The sequence below is a fragment of the Muntiacus reevesi genome, chromosome 1, assembly GCF_963930625.1.
Source record: "Muntiacus reevesi chromosome 1, mMunRee1.1, whole genome shotgun sequence".
NCBI classification, from domain to species: domain Eukaryota; kingdom Metazoa; phylum Chordata; class Mammalia; order Artiodactyla; family Cervidae; genus Muntiacus; species Muntiacus reevesi.
Window position 1 is genome coordinate 115,193,548 of NC_089249.1, and position 22,301 is coordinate 115,215,848.

Consider the following 22,301-nt stretch of genomic DNA (forward strand, 5'->3'; position numbering starts at 1 on the left):
GTAGACCTTCTAGATCACTATGCAAGGTGATTTGCTTTAGCTTGGGATTCACCAGTAAGTACTGCCCATTCCAGGTATCCAGGAGTCACATCGCTACTGACAAACTGTGCAGTCTTGAAGCAATGGGACACCATACCCTGCCTTCACTAGAAGCTAAAATGGTTCTTCCCAACCTTTTGTGCATTTGGTCAAACTCATTACCAACTATGTCCCAAGACTTTGACATAAGACTTTGCTCAGTATCCACTTGTTTAACTAGTGGTCATCTGGAAGAAGTTCCTGGGTGGTACCAGTTTATGATACCTCCTGTGCTGGCACAGAGGTAAAGTGCATTTGCTACACAGTTTGCAATATTGTGAGGAAGATGTACATGATTTCAATTATAGAACTGTGTGTCTTTGCAAATTTTAGTGTAGTAAAAATGCAAAACCTAAATATTATCAAGTATGGTGACATTTTTCTCAGTTTTAAACTTCTTGAGTAATGCCTTGTGTAAGAGTGACAAGGAAAGCTCTATTCTTTAATTCTTTAGCTTAGGAAACATTCCTTTTTTGGTTTATTCATGTTCTTCTGGAGATTCTGTATTTCATTATGAAGTAGTCTTGTCTCTTCTTGAAATCCTTCCTGTAGTAGTCGGGACTGTTCCTAAAAAATACAAATGGAGACTGAGTAGTGTATATAATTAAGTAAATCTCTAACTACTATCTAGTTTCCACATTCAAGGATTTTTTATTTTTTCATTTTTACTTTTAATTAGTTTATTTTTTATCAAAGGATAATTGCTTTACAGAATTTTGCTGTTTTCTGTCAAACCTCAACATGAATCAGCCATAGGTATACGTATATCCGTCCCTTTTGAACCTCCCTCACAACTCCCTCCCCATCCTACCCCTCCAGGTTGATACAGAGCCCCTGTTTGAGTTTCCTGAGCCATATGGCAAATTCCCATTGGCTGTCTATTTTACATATGGTAATGTAAGTTTCCATGTTACTCAAAAATATTTAGTTTCTTCTTGAAATTTTCTCTATCATTAATTATCATTATACCTTCTCTTACATCTTCTATCTCTGTGATTGCTTATCCTGAGTCTCCCTGAGTTAAGAAAGATTTTTGACTTATATCTCCTGATATAAGTTCATCCTGATATGTTGATAAATCTCAATTAGCAGTCTTAATTTTTTCTCCCATTATTTGTATACAACCTTTGTAGACAATCTTAATGAAATGTTTGGCTTTGAGTCTTATCTATGTATTTTTATTTTTTAATACACACACACGTACACACACAGCACAGTAACAGACAGATTTCCAAAATCTGATACATTGTCTGAATCTTAGATCAGGAAATTTGATCTAACCTTCCACAACTTGGTGGCAGGAGGACCAAAATATAGGTGAGGGAATCAGGGCCCCAGACTTGACCATACTGGATTTCTGCACAACTCAACACATACTAGGAGCAGGGCATAGGAAACCAGTAGGAGTGATAGATGGACACATTGGTGTGAGGATTAAGGAGTCCTGCTTATGAAGGATTTCTTATAGCTAAAAGTCATACCAGTTGTGACAGAAAAAAAAAAATCATGTATTCCTCTAAGTGGTGAAGACAGTTCAGATATCTTCCCAAGCATTGTGACCCTATAAAAGTTATTTAGTCTTGTCTTAACCTCTCTTTCATCTCCTAAGTATTAAGGACATGACAGCTCTTGCTTTGATATGGATAAGACCCCCTTTTTTTAATGCCTAGCAGATAACAGCTTCCATGATTGACAGATATAGTGATAAAAGACTAGTTGTGACATAACTGCAAGTAAAATCTTTTAGTAACAAGACACTGTAGGGGCCAGTTCAGGCAGACAAATGGGGTTTGAAAAGTACAAGTGAGCAAGCAAGGTCCTTCTTCTGGGCTTCAAGTTCTCACTGCTGGGCCACATTTGTGACCAGAGAGTGTAGACAGAAAACAGAATAACAGGAGCCACATGGTGTTGCAATTAAATACCTGCAGTTTGACAGGAAGAGTTCTCTCTTGCTCTTCCCGTAACTGGGTCCTATCCCTCTCCATCTTCTCAGTCAGTTGTTTCACATGTTCCTGATAGCTCTTTTCTTTCTGTTCCATCATCTGCTGGTTCTTTATTTGCATTTCCTCCAGCATTTTTGCTGCAGCCTGTGCAGATTCAGCTTTCACACGTTCCACTGTCAGGAGGAAGAGGAAAAAGAAAAATGTATGTGGAGACCAAGTTGCTTCTTTCTTCCATCTACAGTTACCTATCACTGTTGCTACTAGATGCATACACCCTATTCAGAAAAGATATTAGCAAACAAGAGACATCTTTTCTCATGTTGCTATAGTTTAAGGCTCCTCGGTTCACCTAGCTGAATTAGCTAGAACTTTTAAGAGCTTTCAGGGCTGTCTAGACTCTTGACTTGCTCCTCACCTTCTATCAACTTTTCCTTCTCTGAGAGCATCTGATCTGTCTGTAGAACTGCATCGGTCACAGACTCCTTGGACTTCAAGTATTCCTGAAGAAATCTCAGCCTGGGACCCAGACAAAATAGGGTTAGTATTAGGAAATGGCTGTAAGCACTCATTCCTGTTTGCCCACCACCTTTCCCTCTAGGAACTGCTCCTCTTGGCCCTGGTGTGCCTGATGATCAGATTTCCTGGCACTCAGATAAGCACATGCTCCAGACTGGCCAAGCAAGGTGCCCTCCTGAGCAGAATCCTTTATAAGAGGTTGATATATATGTATATAGTGATTCTCTTCTTGTAAACTGAGGGCTCTGATTTTGGAGCTGTGGGTGCTGTGGTCCCATATGGCGTGAGCTTGTTGGAGAAGGAAGGCATCATGGATAAAGTGGATCTGAATAAAGGGGGTAGAGGGAGACTGGGAAGGAGGGAAGTGTGGGGCTGGGGAGAGCCACAGGCAGAGAGGTAAATGATGACATTATTTGAAATTTTGGATACATCTGGTAATCCAGTTTACAACTCAATTGTTAACTTAATGTATGCTCTTGGATGAATACATTGGTTATATCTGGTGTAACAGGCTCCCTGTACGTGTTTATAGAATGAGAGCCTGAATGCTGTTGGTCCTGTAATTGCGCATCTGTATACAATACACGTGTTCAAACTGTCACCTCAAGGAGGCATCAGTAGCTTCCCAGAATCAAACTTGGTTACCTGTATGCCCTTTCTGGGCACCTGAAAATACTTCTTCTTCAGCTCTTGCTCTTCTCAATGAAGAGGCGATAGCCCCCTGGTTTCAAATAAATCCCCTGTTTCATTTCTTCTTCTAGAGGACTGAAAACATCCTTCAGTAAAGCAGAGCAATGATCTTCTGATGCTTTAAGATTCTGATTACATAAGTCATCTTGCTTTTTATCTAGCTGGGTCTTTAATGTAAAAAATAAGAAGTATTAATTAACAGAAGAATTAAAAGAGGTTATCTTGACCTCCAAATTTCTGGGAAAGCTTCTCAAAAAAATAAAAGTAAAAAAGGTCTGTGACCACTAGAAGAATTCACAGAAATGCAACAAAATCATATCCTTCCTTCTGATCCTGACTTTCTACAGAAGCCCCTTTCTCCATGAGGGTAAACTTTGGAGCAGAGATTACTAGCTACATGCTTCACCTTTGGAGAAAACTCCTAATTTTCCAACTGGACAAATGATTGCATGTGAAATAAAAGTAGCTCAAAATAAACCTGCTCATGATAACTAAGAAAAAAATATTCTTTGCTTTTGGCCAAAATAGCCAATCAGTCTGATAAAAATGAGTATGTTGATTGATTAAAAGCTCTGATTATTACCTGTATGCATATAATGAAATTATAGGGAAGATTATTAGTTTATTCATGAAAGAAAAAAGTTTCAATGCCTCATAATAAAGTATATCATAATAAAATTGGTTCCTCTTATGATAGCAAATAATATTTGTCTAGAAAAATTGCTTTTCACAAAATAAGCACCTATTTCATTTTCTAGTAATACTTTACTTTCCAAGAGCCTAATGTGTATAAACTTGAGGAAAAAATTACTGCCAATTCTTTTAGAAATAATTGGTCTATATCTTTGAAGGAACTCTTCATGAGGACTTCAGTGGTCTCTTCCTACTGGCCCTGTGCAGGTCCAGCAGGTCCTGGAGGGTTTCTGTGGGTAGCTGCAGCTCCTGGCCCATCTGCTGGTCATAGTGGACAATGGCCTTTTGTACTGCGGCTGCGTTCTTGATCTCAGCCAAGGCCAGGACTACATTCTCCATGCAGGGCAGATCTCCACTGTTGATGGTACTGACATAGGTCTGCACCAGGGTCTCTAGATCTACGACAGAGAACAATGATGATGTTTACTGTAGGCAGAGTGAGGAAACTTTCTATTCTGTCTAATTCTAGTGTTGTTTATTACCAACCATTTATTTTACAGAATCACCTGAAAACTTGCTAAAAATGCAGACTCTCAGCCTCTGCCCGAGTTTGACTGACTTAGACCCTCCTCTTTGGCAAGATCCTCAGGTGGTATATATACATCAAAGGTTGAGAAACTTTTGTGTTTATTGAGTACATTTACTTCACCTGCAGGTACTGTTAGGCCAGAAACCATCTCTCTCTCACTTATGTCTGTACCATCAGCACTGGTAAGTCCATGGGAAACATTTGATTAATATTTGTGGAGCAAATCAAAATGAGTCCTCCATTTTGCTTATTCTAGCAGAGCATTATAGGAGAAATTTCTGTGATGATGGAAGTGTTCTGTGTGTGCTGTCCATGGTGGGAGCCACTAGCCTCACGTAGGTGTGAGCCCTTGAGACATAGCTGTGTGATCAGAATGGTAAATTTGTATATTTTTCATTAGCTACATTTAGATAGGCACAACTGTCTAGTGACAGCCATGTTGGACAGGGCAGATCCAGTTTACTAGGACAATTGTAAGCTCTTAGAGCTTTTATTCTTTGCTTTTGTATCTTTTCTCAACTATGAAGTCTGATTAATAAAACCTATTAGAAGTGCTGGTGCCACCTAGAATTTAACACAATAATAGCAGTAGATGTGCAGTTTTCAAAGTTGAAGCTATATGGATGTTATCACACCATCCTCTAGTCTTAACAGTGAGAGTGAAGACTGGGAATAGGACTCACAAGGTCCATCCACCTGGATGCCTCCTGAGAGAGTTTTAGTTTTGGAATTGCTAAAAATGTAGGAACAGAAGACCGCAGCTTGTTGCACAAATTCAGAGTCCAGCTCATCGTCACACAGTTCCTCAAGCTGGCCCAATTTCTTCCGGTGAGTGGCCGATCAAAGATGAAGCATTTCTTCTTTGGGAAGAACTTTCGGATACAGAGTCGAGGCAGATTAAAAGTTTTATCTTTCGGGCTGGTACCTGGAAGAAGAAAAAAGGAATTTGCCTAATGTAGGATCTTGCAAACATTTCCCATAAAGGGTCAAACAGTAAATATTTTAGACTTTGCAAGCCAGATAGATGGTCTCTTTTTCTGAGTACTCAAGTCTCCTATTGTAGCCTAAAAGCAGTCATAGAGAAACTGTAAATGAATGGGTATGACATTATTCCAATAAAATTATATTTACAAAACCAACTGGCAGGCTAGATTGGACAATATTTGCCTGTGACAATCCTTTACCACCCCTGAACTGTGCATGGTTCACACTTGCATTTCTTTTCTTCAAATAAATGACGATTCTACTCCTATTCTTTGGCTAATTACAGCACCACAAGTCCTAAGCATGGAGATATCAATCTAATCACAGCATAGGGAAGGTGAAAGAAAAAGAAGTTTATTCTTAGAACAGGGAGAAAAATAATCTAAAACCAAATCTATTAATTCATATAGTAAACAAGCATTACTTCTTAGTAATCACCCCTTGAGAAGAAATAGAAACTATAAACAGAAGACAACTGTTTATAGAAAACTAAGGAACAATAGTTTTTAGTGTTTTGTCATCTGTTTACCAATTCACCGTTACCTTTCTTAAGCTTGAGTGAATTCTCCAGGTACTCTTTGGCTGTGATGGACTGTCCATCTGCTTCCAAGTCGAGGGAGAAATCCCTCAGTGTCCATACGAAGTCTGGAAAGAAGCTCACAAAGTCAGCTGAATCCTCAACCCCATCCACATCAGGTGTGGATTTTGCCCTGATTCTGTCTGTCAGCTCTATCACATAGCTGAGTAGCAAAATAAGTAAAACTGGCGTGAATGAACAGTAAACCCTCCGCAGTCCTACATTAGTCCCACATACAAACCTTTATTTCCTTTGTCCTTAACCCAAGTATCCCAAGCATCAATTCTCCAGTAGATTATAGGATTTTCCCCTTGCCATTGAATTCTTTTTTATATTCCTTGTGTTTGATTCACCAGGATTCATAGTTAGTCAGCTGTTTTTTAAATATTGGTCTCCCCTCTGACTTTGATATGGTTTGGATCCCAAAAGGATACTGCAGTTGGTCCATGGCCTGCTGGTTGATAGTTCTCATACTATTGAACACAAAAGTGCTGCTCGAGAGTATTGCTAGGGCAAAGATCCAGGGGTTATTCTGGTTGTCACCCTGGAAATCAGAACATATATTACCAGGATTGTGTTTCATTCTTTTTTTTTTTTTCCCATTGATTTTTATTAGTTGGAGGCTATTACTTCACAACATTGCAGTGGGTTTTGTCATACATTGACATGAATCAGCCATGGAGTTACATGTATTCCCCATCCTGATACCACCTCCCACCTCCCTCTCCACCTGATTCCTCTGGGTCTTCCCAGTGCACCAGGCCTGAGCACTTGTCTCATGCATCCAACCTGGGCTGGTGATCTGTTTCACTATAGATAATATTCATGCTGTTCTCTCAAAACATCCCACCCTCGCCTTCTCCCACAGGGTCCAAAAGTCTGTTCTGTACATCTGTGTCTCTTTTTCTGTTTTGCATATAGGGTTATCATTACCATCATTCTAAATTCCATATATATGTGTTAGTATGCCATAATGTTCTTTATCTTTCTGTCTTACTTCACTCTGTATAATGGGCTCCAGTTTCATCCATCTCATTAGAACTGATTCAAGTGAATTCTTTTTAATGGCTGAGTAGTATTTCATGGTGTATATGTACCACAGCTTCCTTATCCATTTGTCTGCTGATGGGCATCTAGGTTGCTTCCATGTCCTGGCTATTATAAACAGTGCTGCAATGAACACTGGGGTGCACGTGTCTCTTTCAGATCTAGTTTCCTCGGTGTGTATGCCTAGGAGTGGGATTGCTGGGTCATATGACAGTTCTATTTCCAGGTTTTTAAGAAATCTCCACACTGTTCTCCATAGCGGCTGTACTAGCTTGCATTCCCACGAACAGCGTAAGAGGGTTCCCTTTTCTCCACACCCTCTCTAGCATTTATTGCTTGTAGACTTTTCGATAGCAGCCATCCTGACTGGCGTGTAATGGTACCTCAATGTGGCTTTGATTTGCATTTCTCTGATAATGAGTGATGTTGACCATCTTTTCATGTGTTTGTTAGCCATCTGTATGTCTTCTTTGGAGAACTGTCTGTTTAGTTCTTTGGCCTATTTTTTGATTGGGTCATTAATTTTTCTGGAATTGAGCTTCAGGAGTTGCTTGTATATTTTTGAGATTAATCCTTTGTCTGTTGTTTCAGTTGCTATTATTTTCTCCCAATCTGAGGCTGTCTTTTCACCTTTCTTATAGTTTCCTTTGTTGTGCAAAAGCATTTAAGTTTCATTAGTTCCCATTTGATTATTTCTGTATTTATATCCAATATTCTGGGAAGTGGGTCATAGAGGATCCTGCTGTGATTCATGTCTGAGAGTGTTTTGCCTATGTTCTCCTCTAGGTGTTTTATAGTTTCTGGTCTTACATTTAGATCTTTAATCCATTTTGAGTTTATTTTTGTGTATGGTGTTAAAAAGTGTTCAAGTTTCATTCTGTTACAAGTAGTTGACCAGTTTTCCCAGCACCACTTGTTAAAGAGGTTGTCTTTTCTCCATTGTATATCCTTGCCTCCTTTGTCGAAGATAAGGTGTCCATAGGTTCGTGGATGTATCTCTGGGCTTTCTATTCTGTTCCATTGATCTATATTTCTGTCTTTGTGCCAGTACCATACTGTCTTGATGACTGTGGCTTTGTAGTAGAGCCAGAAGTCAGGCAGGTTGATTTGTCCAGTTCCATTCTTCTTTCTCAAGATTACTTTGACTATTCGAGGTTTTTTGTATTTCCATACAAATTGTGAAATTATTTGTTCTAGTTCTGTGAAAAATACCATTGGTAGCTTGATAGGAATTGCAGTGAATCTATAGATTGCTTTGTGTAGAATAGCCATTTTGACAATATTGATTCTTCTAATCCATGAACACGGTATGTTTCTCCATCTGTTTGTGTCCTCTTTGATTTCTTTCATCAGTGTTTTATAGTTTTCTATGTATAGGTCTTTTGTTTCTTTAGGTAGATATACTCCTAAGTATTTTATTCTTTTTGTTGCAGTGGTGAATGGTATTGTTTCCCTAATCTCTTTTTCTGTTTTCTCATTGTTAGTGTGTAAGAATGCAGGGGATTTCTGTGTGTTAATTTTATATTGCAACATTAGTGTATTTGTTGATTAGCTCTAGTAATGTTCTGGTAGATTCTTTAGGGTTTTCTATGTAGAGAATCAGGTCATCTGCAAGCAGTGAGAGTTTCACTTCATCTTTTCCTATCTGGATTCCTTTACTTCTTTTTCTGCTCTGATTGCTGTGGCCAATACTTCTAAAACTATGTTGAATAGCAGTGGTGAGAGTGGGCACTCTTGTCTTGTTCCTGATTTCAGGAGAAATGATTTCAATTTTTCACCATTGAGGGTAATGCTTGTTGTGGGTTTGTCATATATAGCTTTTATTATGTTGAGGTATTTTCTTTCTATTCCTGCTTTCTGAAGAATTTTAATCATAAATGGGATTTGAATTTTGTCAAAGGCTTTCTCTGCATCTATTGGGAATATCATATGGTTTTTATCTTCCAATTTGTTAATGTGGTGTATTACATTGATTGATTTGCAGATATTAAATAATCCTTGCATTCCTGGGATAAAGCCCACTTGGTCATGGTTATGATTTTTTTAATGTGTTGTTGGATTCTGTTTGCTAGAATTTTGTTAAGGATTTTTGCCTCTATGTTCATCAGTGATATTGGCCTGTAGTTTTACTTTTGTGTGACATCTTTGTCTGGTTTTGGAATTAGGGTGATGTTGGCCTCACAGAATGAGTTTGGAAGTTTACCTTCTTCTGCAATTTTCTGGAAGAGTTTGAGTAATATAGGTGTTAGCTCTTCTCTAAATTTTTGGTAGAATTCAGCTGTGAAGCCATCTGGTCCTGGGCTTTTGTTTGCTGGAAGATTTCTGATTACAGTTTTAATTTCCTTGCTTGTGATGGCTCTGTTAAGATCTTCTATTTCTTCCTGGTTCAGTTTTGGAAAGTTATACTTTTCTAAGAATTTGTCCATTTCTTCCAAGTTGTCCATTTTATTGGCATAGTGCTGCTGGTAGTAGTCTCTCCTGATCCTTTGTATTTCCGTGTTGTCTGTTGTGATCTCTCCATTTTCATTTCTAATATTGTTGATTTGGTTCTTCTCTCTTTGTTTCTTAATGAGTCTTGCTAATGGTTTGTCAATCTTGTTTATTTTTTCAAAAAACCAGCTTTTAGCTTTGTTGATTTTTGCTATTGTCTCTTCAGTTTCTTTTGCATTTATTTCTGCCCTAATTTTTAAGATTTCTTTCCTTCTACTAACCCTGGGGTTCTTCATTTCTTCCTTCTCTAATTGCTTTAGATGTAGAGTTAGGTTATTTATTTGGCTTTTTTCTTGTTTCTTGAGGTAAGCCTGTAATGCTATGAACCTTCCCCTTAGCACTGCTTTTACAGTGTCCCATAGGTTTTGGATTGTTGTGTTTTCATTTTCATTCATTTCTATGCATATTTTGATTTCTTTTTTGATTTCTTCTATGATTTGTTAGTTATTCAGACGCGTGTTATTTAGCCTCCATATGTTTGAATTTTTAACAATTTTTTCCCTGTAATTGAGATCTAATCTTACTGCACTGTGGTCAGAAAAATGACTGGAATGATTTCAATTTTTTTGAATTTTCCAAGACCAGATTTATTGCCCAGGGTATGATCTATTCTGGGGAAGTTTCCGTGTGCACTTGAGAAAAAGGTGAAGTTGTTGGTTTAGGGTGAAATGTCCTATAGATATCAATTAGGTCTAGCTGGTCCATTGTGTCATTTAAGGTTTGTGTTTCCTTGTTAATTTTCTGTTTAGTTGATCTATCCATAGTTGTGAGTGGGGTATTAAAGTCTCCCACTATTATTGTGTTACTATTAATTCTTTCATACTCGGTAGCATTTGCTGTACATAGTGCGGTGCTCCTATGTTGGGTGCATATATATTTATAATTGCTATATCTTCTTCTTGGATTGATCCTTTGATCATTATGTAGTGTCCTTCTTTGTCTCCTTTCACATCCTTTATTTGAAAGTCTATTTTATCTGATATGAGTATTGCGACTCCTGCTTTCTTTTGGTCTCCGTTTGCATGAAATATTTTTTCCAGCCCTTCACTTTTAGTCTGTATGTGTCTCTTGTTTTGAGGTGGGTTTCTTGTAGACAGAAATGGTATGGACCTAACGGAAGCAGAAGATACTAAGAAGAGGTGGCAAGAATACACAGAAGAACAATACAAAAAAGATCTTCATGACCCAGGTAACCACGATGGTGTGATCACTCACCTAGAGTCAGACATCCTGGAATGCAAAGTCAAGTGGGCCTTAGGAAGCATCACTATGAACAAAACTAGTGGAGGTGATGGAATTCCAGCTGAGCTATTTCAAATCTTAAAAGATGATCCTGTGAAAGTGCTACACTCAATATGCCAGCAAATCTGGAAAACTCAGCAGTGACCAGGGGACGGGAAGGTCAGTTTTCATTCCAATCCCAAGAAAGACAATTCCAAAGAATGCTCAAACTACCACACAATTGCACTCATCTCACAATTTAGGAAAATAATGCTCAAAATTCTCCAAGCCAGGCTTCAACAGTACATGAACCATGAACTTCCAGATGTTTAATCTGGATTTAGAAAAGGCAGAGGAATCAGAGATCAAATTGCCAACATCCACTGGATAATTGCAAAAGCAAGCGAGTTCCAGAAAAAAATCTACTTTTGCTTTATTGACTATACCAAAGCCTTGGACTGTCTGGATCACAACAAACAGTGGAAACTTCTGAAAGAGATGGGAATACCAGACCACCTGACCTGCCTCCTGAGAAATAAGAATGCAGGTCAAGAAGCAACAGTTAGAACTGGACATGGAACAACAGACTGGTTCCAAATTGGGAAAGGATTACATCAAGGTTGTATATTGTTACCCTGCTTATTTAACTTATATGAAGAGAACATCATGAGAAATGCCGGACTGAATGAAGCACAAGCTGGAATCAAGATTGCCGGGAGAAATATCAATAACCTCACATACACAAATGACACCACCCTTATGGAAGAACATGAAGAAGAACTAAAGAGCCTCTTGATGAAGGTGAAAGAGGAGAGTGAAAAAGTTGATTTAGTACTCAATATTCAGAAAACTCAGATCATGGCATCCAGTCCCATCACTTCATGCTGGGGAATAGACGGGGAAATAATGGAAACAGTGAAAGATTTTATTTTGGGGGGCTCCAAAATCACTGCAGGTGGTGATTGCAGCCATGAAATTAAAAGATGTTTGCTCCTTGGAAGAAAAAATATGACCAACCTAGACAGCATATTAAAAAGCAGAGACATTGCTTTACCAGCAAAGTTCCATCTAGTCAAAGCTATGGTTTTTCCAGTAGTCATGTATGGATGTGAGAGTTGGACTCTAAAGAAAGCTGAGTGCCAAAGAATTGATGCTTTTGAAGTGTGGTGTTGGAGAAGACTCTTGAGAGTCCCTTGGACTGCAAGAAGATCCAACCTGTCAATCCTAAAGGAAATGAGTCCTGAATATTCATTGGAAGGACTGATGTTGAAGCTGAAACTCCAATACTTTGGCCACCTGATGCAGAGAACTGACTCATTGGAAAAGACCCTGATGCTGGGAAAGATTGAGGGCAGGAGGAGAAGGTGACAACAGAGGATGAGATGATTGGATGGCAGCACTGATGCAATGGACATGAATTTGAGTAGGCTCTTGGAGTTGGTGATGGACAGGGAAACCTGGTGTGTTGCAGTCCATGGGATCGCAAAGAGTCAGATGCAGCTGAGCGACTGACTGAACTTAACTTGCTAGCATATGAGATGAGTGCAATTGTGTGGTAGTTTTAATATTCTTTGGCATTGCCTTTCTTTGGGATTGGAATGAAAACTGACCTTTTCCAGTCCTGGGGCCACTGCTGAGTTTTCCAAATTTGCTGACATATTGAGTGCAGCACTTTCACAGCATCATCTTTTAGGATTTGAAATATCTCAACTGGAATTCCATCACCTCCACTAGTTCATAACTATGCTTCCTAAGGCCCACTTGACTTTGCATTCCAGGATGTCTGACTCTAGGTGAGTGATCACACCATCATGATTATCTGGGTCATGAAGATCTCTTTTGTATTGTTCTTCTGTGTATTCTTGCCATCTCTTCTTAGTATCTTCTGCTTCTGTTAGGTCCATACCATTTCTGTCCTCTATTGTGTCCATCTCTGCATGAAAATTTCCCTTCATATCTCTAATTTTCTTGAAGAAATCTCTACTCATTCCCACTGTATTGTTTTCCTCTACTTCTTTGCATCGATCACTGAAGAAGGCTTTCTTATCTCTCCATACTATTCTTTGGAACTCTTCATCGAATGGGTATATCTTTCCTTTTCTCCTATTCCTTTTGCTTCTCTTCTTTTCTCAACTCTGTAAGCCCTCCTCAGACAACCATTTTGCCTTTTTGCATTTCTTTTTCTTGGGGATGGGCTTGATCTCTGCCTCCTGTGTAATGTCACAAACGTCCATCCATAGTTCTTCAGGCACTCTGTGTATCAGATCTAATCCCTTGAATCTATTTGTCAATTCCACTGTATAATCGTAAGGTATTTCATTTAGATCATACCTGAATCATCTAGTGGCTTTCCCTACTTTCTTGTATTTAAGTCTGAATTTTGCAATAACAAATTCTTGAAAAAAGGAGTTCCAGCAAAATAGGTCTTAAAAATTATAGAAATATTATGGTGCATGTGTGCTAAGTCACCTCAGTCATATCCGATTCTGCAACCCTTTGGACTGTAGTCCACCAGACTTCTCAGTCCACAGATTTCCCAGGCAAGAATACTAGAGTGAGTTGCTGTGCCCTCTTCCAGGGGATCTTCCCAACGCAGGGATGGAACCCACATTTCTTATGTCTACTGTATTGGCAGGCAGGTTCTTTACCACTTGCACCACCTGGGAAGCCTATAGAAAAATTACAGAAAAAGTGAAACGTAGCAGGTCAGTGTGTCTGGACTCTTTGCAACCCCATGGACTGTAGCCCACCAGACTCCTCTGCCCATGGGATTCTCCAGGCAAGAATACCAAACTGGGTTGCCATCCCCTTCTCCAGGTGATCTTTCTGACCCAGGGACTGAACCATGGTCTCCTGCATTGCAATTTGCAGATTCTTACCACTGAGCCACCAGGGAAGCCCTGGTGGAGTTTTATATGAATTACCCAATTGGGTTGCATTATAGGAGTTTGAAATTTTTTAGTTGCTCAAAATATGACTTATTATTAAAGGAAGAAAAGCAAATATTTTAACATCTGTCTTTCCCCCTGTTCTTTGCAGAGTTTTATTATGCTGAATTTCCCACAATCAGATAGGGTCTTGTTCTTACTGTTCAGCTGTACTTCCAGACTTGAACTGAACTTTCAAAGGTACCAAAGACCACAGCCTATTTTGCTGGAGCACTTACTAATAATACTTTATAACTGCCTTTGCAAGCTGTACAATTCATAAAGGAAAATGATAATGTACAATTTAATATCCAAGGAACTGTCTTGGTTGAAAAGAACACTATCTTCAAAATCAATACTGATTTCAATATTATTTCTCTTATAGAGATTTCTAAAAGCTGAGATTGGGTAAAATTAAGTCACTTATCGAAAGTTCCAAGTTTGGTACTGTTAATGTAGAGCATGTTACAAACTGTCAGATCTCCAGTATACTTACTGCTCTTAAGTAAGACACAGCAATAGACTATGCTGTGTCTATTTACTCTGTTTATCAATACAAATGCTGGTTTTGATAGCACTGTAGCTATAATAATGACTTTTAAGTGAAAGTGAAAGTGAAGTCACTCAGTCCTGTCTGACTCTTTGCGACCCCATGGACTGTAGCCTTACAGGCTCCTCAGTCCATGGAATTTCCCAGGCAAGAGTACTGGATTGGGTTGCCATTTCTTTCTCCAGGGGATCTTCTCAACCCAGAGATTGAACCTGGGTCTCCAGCATTGCAGGCAGACACTTTACCGTCTGAGCCACCAGGGAAGCGTTAGGCAAGATGCAAATCAATTGCTTTTGACAGAGAAGTTTGATTGACATGAGGCCCAAGTCACAAATTTGAAAATTTCTTAACCTAAAATGAAGTAGCCTTGAAATGTTTTAGAAGTGTATAATGGACACTTTCAAACTTATGATAATCTTCTCATAGACATCTTCAGCTTTGGAAATAGATGTCACAGGAAACAAAGGAAGCCAAATTATATAACTGTTGTTTTAATTTCACAGATTGGATCTTAAGACCAAGAGGTGAAGATACTACTTCCAACTGGCCTCAATTGAGAGGCACCAAATCTGTTCCTGTGGAATGGTGTTAGGGCAAATGAGGAACACTCCAGACTCCAGGGCTGTATCTGCAGTAGTGTTTATGGTCACCATCAGTGATGTGGCTTCACAGGAATATACTCAGCCTTAGAAAAGAACAGCTGAACCTGTGTTGAAGGAAAAGGGACAGAAGGGACATCAGTGCCTCTCAAGGAGTGACAGAAGAGAGCCTTTCATCTTCTTCACATTCACAAATATGTGATGCCACATTTAGAGGGATACTTTCTTGTATCTATCCTACAAATAAGAAATCTTCATATAAATTTTAGAGTCACCTTTCTTCCACCAACAATAGCATAAATTTTCATTGGATTTACACTGAGTCCATTAAAATATATTTCTATCAGCTTTGCTATGAAATCTCTGTATTTTTATATCCATTTGGAGACTTTTTTTTTACTGAGTAAAGAAATCTGAGTTAATATTGTTTTATTTAGTACTTCAGAAATGTCTTTCCACTTTCCCTAACTTGCAGCATTTCCAGAAAGAAGTTGTTCATATTTTTACCCTTGTTTCCCTGCATGTAGCATCTGTTTTCGGAGAAGGCAATGGCACCCCACTCCAGTACTCCTGCCTGGAGAATCCCAGGGATCGGGGAGCCTGGTGGACTGAAATTTATGGGGTCGCACAGAGTCGAACATGACTGAAGTGACGTAGCAGCAGCATCATCTGTTTCTCTCATAGCCTTCAAGATCTTTTTGTTTAGATCTCATTGCTCTGCCTATATTGTGTTTTTCTTTTATTTATCCACTTGGGTTTCTCTGAACTTCTGAACCTGTAGTGTGCTGTCTTTCAGTAATTTTGGAAGGTTCTCTTTCCTTTTGATTTTTTAATATCACATGTATAGCAAATCTTTTGATACTGTTTTATGATAACTGAGCTACTGGATTCTCAACTATTTCTTTCACTCCTTGAATAACTTCACGGTTCAGTTTAAATTCTATTGACCTATCTAAAGTTCTCTGATTCTTTCCTCCACTGGGTACTCATTTGGTCATCTGCTAAACCCATTAAAGTGTGTGTAAGTCGCTCAGTCGCGTCTGACTCTTTGCGACCCCATGGACTATAGCCCACAAGGCTATAAAGGACACCTTGATTGTCATTTACAGTATTTCTGTCTGACTCTACTAATAGTTTCCAGTTCTCCACTGAAAATTCACATCTGTCTACTGTGTTTATCTTCCCACTAGATCCTTTAACATAATAATTATAGTGATTTTAAAAGGGCTGTCTGATGGTTCCAGCACTTGGTCTATCACTATTTCTGTTGCTTGCTTTATGTCTTCACAGTGGATAGCTTTTACTTCACTTTTTTTCTGTGTCTCACAATTTTTTACTGAATGCTGGTGACTGTGTAAAAAACAGTTGGGACTGACATAGTACTTATGCTTAGAAATGGGTACATCTCTTTTCTGTTAAGATGATTCAGTATAGTTGCAGTTGAGGTGGACATGGGTTTTGTTTGTTCTATAGCTAATTTAAGTGAATAAAGCCTCAAATTTCTCCAGTGGAGTTCTGCAATTACATTGTTCTTTATGTAAAACCTGGAGAGTCAAAAGGTTTTTCTCAGTATTGCTGTTCTACTCCCAATTTTAGCAGACTCTGAACACCTGCATCATATGGGTCTTTTATTTCTTTATGATCTTATTCCTATCCCAATGGTGGGCTGCAATTATCTGTAATTCAGCTCAAGTCTCCTGGTGACAATATCAGTCATCTCTCTTCTCTAGGTACAGAGGCATAACCTCAAACCAAGAAATGTCCAGCCTGCCTGCCCCACCAAGGCAGCTCCCTCATGCCTCCTGCCCTACACTTAATATTTTCTGTGAGCACCTGATGGAGGGCAGCTTTTTCAACTTTCCCAAACTTTGTGTAGCAGGATGTTGAATAATGAGATTGCTCCTGTCTGAATATTTTCATTACACCCAATGGCTGAGTACCCTAGGTTTCAAAGAACCCCACCATTTCTAAAACAAGATGCTAGACCATTTTTTTCTGGAATTCACTAATAGAATATGAAAAATTTCATATCACTTAAATGCAGCCCCATTAAATTCTACCAGTTTAATAAGCCATTTTAATAAAATTTCCTTTACCAATATTATACTCTTATAACTGAACTTTTGAGTGTAATTAAAACAAATATTCTTTGGAACATTTACAAACCATGGAATATGAAAGAAATAATCTGAATTTATTTTTGCCTGCATTATTAAATATTAAAAATATCTTGTTTACATTCAAAAAAGAACTAACTCTCCTTAGACTATTCTTTTCTAGAAACCCATCTTTATAGCCTCAAGAAACCATATTAAAAATAAAGCCAAAAACATAAGAGAGAAAGGAGGACTTCTTGGATCCAGTGAGGAGATAAAGGATTGTTATTATTCAGGTCTGGGTCATGTGCCCACTCTCCTTCTACATCAATCTCTGTGTCTCAGAAGTACAGGGGCACTATATTTAGCCCAGCTTGGGTTTAACTTTCAAAATGGCCAAGACTGTTTCAGGATTCATTAAAAAAATTTGTGATATTTTGTTGCATATATTTTTGGTGTTATAACAAAATTATCTCATGGTTTCCTAAGCACACCAAGCTTGTTTTCACCTCAGCAACCTGCTGATCCCCTGCCTGAAACACTATTCCACTACCTCTTCAAATAGCTTACCCCCTCCCTTTACTGACAACTTTTATATATGTTACCTCTTCAGAGAATTCTTTTTTGACTAACAGAGTTAGAATAGCTACCCGCTATGTCCATCACCCATATACTTGTTACCATTCTTCATTTTCACCTGAAATTTTATATGCATATACTCATTCATGTGTATACATTCATGTTAACACATACATATTCATATACTAATTATTATTTGAATTAGTATCAGATGTGACTTAGCAACTAAACCACCACCAGATTTCCTTTGTATGTTTTTCTTATAAAACTCTCACCTTTCAAGATTGTAAACACTTCAATATCTGGGACCATGTCACAGTCTATATCTATTACAGGGATAAGCATATAATAATTATGCAATTAAATGTCTGTCAAATTGAACTGAATCATTATAGAATCAATCACATTTATTACTCATTTACTTGTACTGATTTTTTTAAACTGACTAAAAGATTAAAGAGTTCATCTTTGTGGGTACACACCAAGTGTTAAAATAGTTTTAAAAAAAAGAAATACAGCTTTCAGGTTAATGCCAATTATTGCTTGGAAGATTCATTCTAAAAGCTCACATATGTAGCAAACCTTTGAGGTACATATTGAGGAAATAATATTTTTATTGCCAACTTAGAGTTAAGCGAATTGAAAATCTGCATTGATTTTAATATCATAAATTGGAAAAGTACAAACAAATACTAGAGGTTAGCTAAATCCACTTAGAGATAAATAAACTGCAGCTAAGAAAAACTAACAGAATTCCCAAAGTCTTTTCAGACTCTGAGTGGACTAATGTCAAAAGATGAAATACTGGCAATGTTGAAATAGAAAATTATGTTTACTTCATACATTTTGTAGAGTTTTTTTTTTTTTTAAAAAGAAAGCACTTATCATCTAATTTCACCATGATACTATATTGGGTGAGTACATTTTAGCTTTAACATTAGGAAAGATGGTATATAATCACAACTTAAAGGTAAACTTTCCTAAGAAAATGTGATGAATAGCATTACATCAAATATAAAAGAAAAAAGGATTTTTATACCTCAATATTAAATTAAGGAGACCACACAAGATGATAGAGTAGAAAGACACTCATCTGAGCTCACCTCCTCTGATAGGCATACCAAAGTCATAACCATTTGCAGAACAACCATGGATGAAAAAAACTGGAACCTTCTGGAAAAGATTTACCACTAAAGATCTAAAGAACCATAAGACAGTTGAGGGGGGGGGGTCATGTGTCCAGACTTGTGGACACAGCAGCAGGAGGAGGGGGTGGGAGAAACTAAGAAAGTAGCATTTCCATATATACACTATCATGTGTGAAATAGATAGTTAGTGGGAAGCTGCTTTATAACACAGGGAGTTCAGCCTCTGTGCTTTGTGACCCTAGAGGGACAGGATGGGGGGAGGCTCAAGAGGAAGTATATATATATATATTTAAAATGACTGATTCACGTTGTTTATGGCAGAAGGCAACACAACATTGTAAAGCAATTATTCGTCAATTAAAAAATAAATTAAAAAAGAAAGCTAGCTAATGAACCAAAGACCACGCTGTTCAAGCAAAACAGCTCCTACCTATACCTATTCAGAAGACAACAAAAATAGTAAAAGGTTAATTTAATTATAACTGTCATTCAGTTGCTCAGTATAATGAAATGAAATTTTAAAATGCACTAAAAATGTTTCTTCTGTAGGGCTCAACATTATTAAGAATGCCAGAAATTATTGTGCACAATGAAATTCAAATATGATAAGAAATAAGAAGAAAGTACTCTAACATGTGCAAAAAAAAAAAAAAACAAGAAGGTAATATAAAGTTCTGTAGCCCTCTCGGCTTTAAGAAAATGTTACTTAGAATTTATTTGCTAATTTTAATTTTTTTTGAATTTTTATTTTTTATTTTCTCTAAAGCAGAACTCCAAATTATATAAGCTTCATGGTATCAAAATACAGATATACCTTAATATAAGAAAGGAAAAAAGTCAGGAAGAATGTACACCAAAATCGTAGTGATTATCTTTGGGTAATCTATATATATAATATCAAGGTTTCATATATGCACGAACATACTGCACATATTTTTATTGTTATGAATAGAGTAGGTATGTTAACTACAAAAGTACTCTTTTTAAAAGCTGTGGGAGACAGAAAACAGACAGGAAATGCGTAAGCAAAAATTACCAAAATTAACCATTCACGCAAACAAAACCCCAAACCTCTTTCCCAGCAAAGCACCCCTGAGAAACGGTCTGTTGAACTATTTCACCCCACAGTTACTTTGTCACATTCACGGCTGCTGCTCTGTATTGCGAGGCCAAAGAAACCCAAGCCAACCGTAAAAACCGGGCCAGGTCTGTTTTTGGGATACCTGGGTTTCCAATGCCAGGTGTAGAGGAGCCAGGCCGACTTGTCACCAGCCTCCCCCCACAATCCGTTCCCCAATTTTTTAAAAAACGAAAAAACAAAACCACCAACGTTAAAAACTCCGACAGTTAAACCACAAAATGAGCTCTTCTTTCGGTTCGCCTCTTCCCCAAGCAGGAGGGCTATAACATCCCTTCTTGATTTTCAGCTACTGAACAGTCGATTTCCGAAGCCACACGCAGGGAGAGCGCGAGGGGCGAGCAAAGGCAGCTGAGAACTGAGAACCTGTCCCCCAGCTACAGCTCCCCCGCGCAATACACAATTCGCTTCTCGGTGTGGTCATCCAGGCACGTTTCCCTTAGCGAACAACAAGAATTTCCCAGCACAGACCGCACTGGCGTACCCTCGCTTCACCAGCAAGCTGAAAGGTAGCTGGTGGCCGCGCGGCGATGCTGTGTGTGGTGGTTGCGGTTGCGAGACCAAAGCAAGATGCGCTGCTCCTCCTCCGGCATCCCCCTGGGGGGTGCACAAGAAGCCCTACAAAGGAAGAGAAATGAATCCTACCTCAACTGCGGAAAGGAGGCTGATATCCTTTCTCTGACTGAGGACCAAAACTCAGCCCCTTTGCTGAGGTGCAGGGTGGGGTCGCTTCCTCCCTTCTCCTCCTCCCTCCTTCGAGCATTTTCTAACTGCCCCCTGCCAGGCGTTGGAGAAACCTAAGAAAAAAAGACTAGAGGGCCCCTACCTTCAGACTGTTTACACCCCAGTAGGTTATTTCTTGCTTATTTTTGTAATAACTATATTTAATTTCATAAATTCTTCAAAGCTCTAATATATGAAATAATTCATTCACATTTACACTCACCAACAGTTAAAAATAGCTATAAAGTTTACTCATTTAGCGTGCACTTTTTAAAAGCATGGCTCATGCACAAGTTACATCAGAATCAGCTGTGGTAACTTGCTGTAAATAGGGATTTGGGACATTTTTTTAATCATCACGGAGACTTTACGGATAATAACTTTTGGAAACTGTTAATCATCTACACAATCTAATAATCTAATTTACCTGTTTAATTGAAGTTTAAAGTTTATTTGCTTGGATATCTCCTTTACAGTAAAAGCGAAAAACAAAAGCAAGCAAACAAAACACCTGAGATATGCAGTCGTGTAAACTCATCTACTCTTCCCCAAAGCTTTTTGAAATATTAACTCTAAGAATTCTTTAAATTCTCCTGCTTATAAGACACCCCCCCCCAAAAAAAAAAAAAAAACAACCAAAAAACAAAAAACTCTGCTTTACTCCATACTGCTCACCAACAGATAAAATGAAATAAGATATTTCATACAGAGGAGAAGGGTTAAGCCAATCTATACTTTTTTCCTGACAAAATAATCTATCAATCAGATTTCTAGGCATTTTACAATTTACAGGACTTACAGACATATGAACTCATGGCTTCACTCGCTCACTGAAGAAATAGTATATTAATCCTGGCTAAATAAAAATTATTTATTAAGCTATTTGTTATCAACCTGTACAGTAACAAATCCAGGAGGAGTTATTGTTTTACCTACCTATTCTTAAGAACATGGAGGCTCACAGAGCTAAGATCTTTTTTCATGCTTTCATAGGCAATAATTATTGAGCAGAGTTCCCTGTGCCATGCAAGGCTTTCCAACTCTTACACAAGAGAGAAATAAAACTTTAGGCTTCCCAAGTCTGGCTAACAATGTTTGTATCGTGCATGGATGGGCCGAGCAGATCAGGGTAGCTAGGGACCTGGCACAGAGCAAGTGTCAGGAGAAACCTGTTCATAGGAGCAGACTCTTGGGGTTCAAGGTATCTATGTAATTCCAAGACCTAACGTACACAAATTCCCATATTCCCCTGAAGACAGAACTGAGAAAATCTGGACTTCCTTACCTGGGAGAATTGGGCGGCTAGCTCAGGTATCCTCCAAAAAGAGACTCTCAGCAGCCTTGATTTCCGGAGAATCCCTAGACCCTTTAGGCAGCCCTTCCAAATGGAGATCGACTATCACCAATTTAAAGCTGCTCAGAATGATTTTATCGGTTGTATTCCCTCCACTCCTGAGGCTATGCAAGTTGTTGGGGACAGACCTGAGCGCCACAGTTCTGGAGAGCACCAGGAAATATTCTCATGTGATTAGGTAATGCCACCCTGGTCAGCTTCCAATTTCTTAAAAGTTAAATTGTGTTCTATAATGTAGCCTAAGCACAGGATGAAAACAGCCTATTTCCAGGGACAATACAGTGTATATATATTAGAGGAGAGATATCTTCAGGTACTTTTTAATTCTGCTTACCAGAGACACAATCACTGAAAGCTTTTTTTGGTTTTTTTTTGTTGTTTTTTACCTATAGAACTTCCTTTTCTTTAATTTATTCAGT

The 22,301-nt window shown here is 38.3% G+C and overlaps 1 pseudogene; it reads right to left on the reverse strand.

Moving 5' to 3' along the window:
• Nucleotides 1–528: 528 nt before the first annotated feature.
• On the reverse strand, nt 529–10,391 carry LOC136147066 (guanylate-binding protein 1-like; annotated as a pseudogene).
• Between the last annotated feature and the right edge of the window lie 11,910 nt (nt 10,392–22,301).